The following is a 2500-nucleotide window of genomic DNA, read 5'->3' as shown; positions in this document are numbered from 1 at the left end:
ATAGGAATACACTTTTGATGACATTTGTGGACTATGAAAAAGCCTTTGATAGTGCGCACCGGCCAATTTTATGGAGAGTCCTTTCTGAGTAGCGATACCTTAACGTACTGAAAAGGTTTGTTCATAGCCATATATATATATATATATATATATATATATATATATATATATATATATATATATATATATATATATATATATGTGTGTGTGTGTATATATATATATATATATATATATATATATATATATATATATATATATATATATATATATATATATATATATACTGCATATATATATATCCCTTTTCTGAGTAGCGAAACCTTAACGTAGTAAAAAGGTTTGTTCATAGTCATATATACACACAGACACATACACACACACACACACACACACACACACATATATATATATATATATATATATATATATATATATATATATATATATATATATATATATATCCCTTTCTGAGTAGCAACACCTTAACATAGTGAAAAGGTTTGTTCATAGCCATGGTCAGCAAAGCTGTATTGGTCAAGGACACCCATAATATTAGAGGTTGTTGTGTGTGAACGATCAGATGAGAATCTCCCACCATCGCGAATCCGCACTGGCCTGAGTGGTGATGAAAACTGTTCAAACCCCAGACATGAATTGGCATGTCTGATGCCTTTGTCCTGCAGTGGACTATAAACGGTTACATTTGTTATTGTTGATTTATACATACATACATATATATATATATATATATATATATATATATATATATATATATATATATAATATATATATATATATATATACACAGAGAGAGAGAGAGAGAGAGAGAGAGAGAGAGAGAGAGAGAGAGAGAGAGAGAGAGAGAGAGAGAGAATGCAGGGATTCCGTAATACAAAACTCTCTTTTAGAACGAACTCACCTCAGCAGATAATTCCTCTCCATTATACCTTTTCAAGCTTTTAATCGTGATAACGCTTATCAGTTCCGACTGTTGTATTAGTAGGTAATCTCTTGATTCAATTGGCTCTGTTAAAAATGTTTTCTTTCCCTAAATAAACACAGAATATTTTTTCGATTCTCAACCTTTGTTTTCAATGTATAATCGGTACCAGGAACAATGTATCAATCATAAGCAGTATTTCACCCAGCAATAAGCTAAGGATTGGATCTAATTAGCAGCTGAATGCTTTAAGCCCGTTTTGAAAAGCTTACGCTTATGGAGATAGACAAGCTGGCTGAAGCTTGTAAAATATCAATTCATTGGACTTGATTTTTTGTATTTTAGTTGAAATGTAATATACTCTGTTATGTGAGATTTCTTTTCATTTATTCGTCTTCATTTTACTGTAATGTAAATATATAAGAATTTTTAACTAAGAACTGAATAATGACATATGTACATTTCTTTCACTTGTTAAAAACATAGAAAATGTTTAGAATATATATATATATATATATATATATATATATATATATATATATATATATATATATATATATATATTACATATATTACATTGGTTAAGAAAATATTAACTTACGCGTCCATATTTACAAATATATTTTTAAAATATATACATGTATATTTTATATTGTTTTTCATAATGTGGTTTGTAATTCACCATTTACATATAGTAACATATGTCACTCAAATATTAACAAAACACAATAAATCAAAATTTTTTAGTACAATAAAAAGTATAACTACACTGTATATATTTTGAACTTCAATTGTCCTTAAGGAATTTATCCTTTTTATAAATGGTACTAATTTTTCTTGATATGAATATATTCTTTAGTAAAATATTTTTTCTCGGAATGAACATATTCTTTAGTTTAATATAAAAGACATTTACCCTCAAGTGATGTTAGGAATATGAATCTTGTTTTGAGTACTCTACATTTTATAAATGAAATCATACTTAATTCATCTGTTATATATTCACTTTTTTTTAATAGGCAGGAAAATACAGTTTTAAAACATTTTTAAGATGTCTGTGTGTATTTTACAAACCTGGTTCATACATATACTTATCGAATTATATAAACTTACCAAAGTTATATACGTATGTAACTATTGAATGTTCGTGCAGATTTCTTATAATAGATAATGCAAAATACAAACAGAATTCTGAATATCTAATTACTCTACCCAAAGTAAAAATGTATATTTTTCAATTCTTCGATTCTGTTTTTCTCTGTTTTCACTTTACTTATTCATAGTACTGACTCGAGTGATTCCAGTGCTAATGGTTGCTATTGATATCCAAGAAAAAAGAGAAAAGACAATTAACGTCAGCTCCTTGTTATCTGATATGACCAAGTCAGCAATAATTGCTGAGTTAGTTTCTCATATGGTTTCCCTTTACAGGTAAAATGTTGACGGTGTGAAGGAAGTACATTTTCTTCCAAGTGAGTACTTTGCAACATTTATTTTTTTTTTCATCAAATTACTTCTTTGAACATTGAGTTTGAATTTCTATATTTGTGAATTAGA

This window comes from Palaemon carinicauda, chromosome 1 (genome assembly GCF_036898095.1).
Source record: "Palaemon carinicauda isolate YSFRI2023 chromosome 1, ASM3689809v2, whole genome shotgun sequence".
In the NCBI taxonomy this organism is placed as follows: Eukaryota; Metazoa; Arthropoda; class Malacostraca; order Decapoda; family Palaemonidae; genus Palaemon; species Palaemon carinicauda.
The sequence above is the reverse complement of the archived record's forward strand: the minus strand, read 5'-3'. Positions refer to the sequence as shown.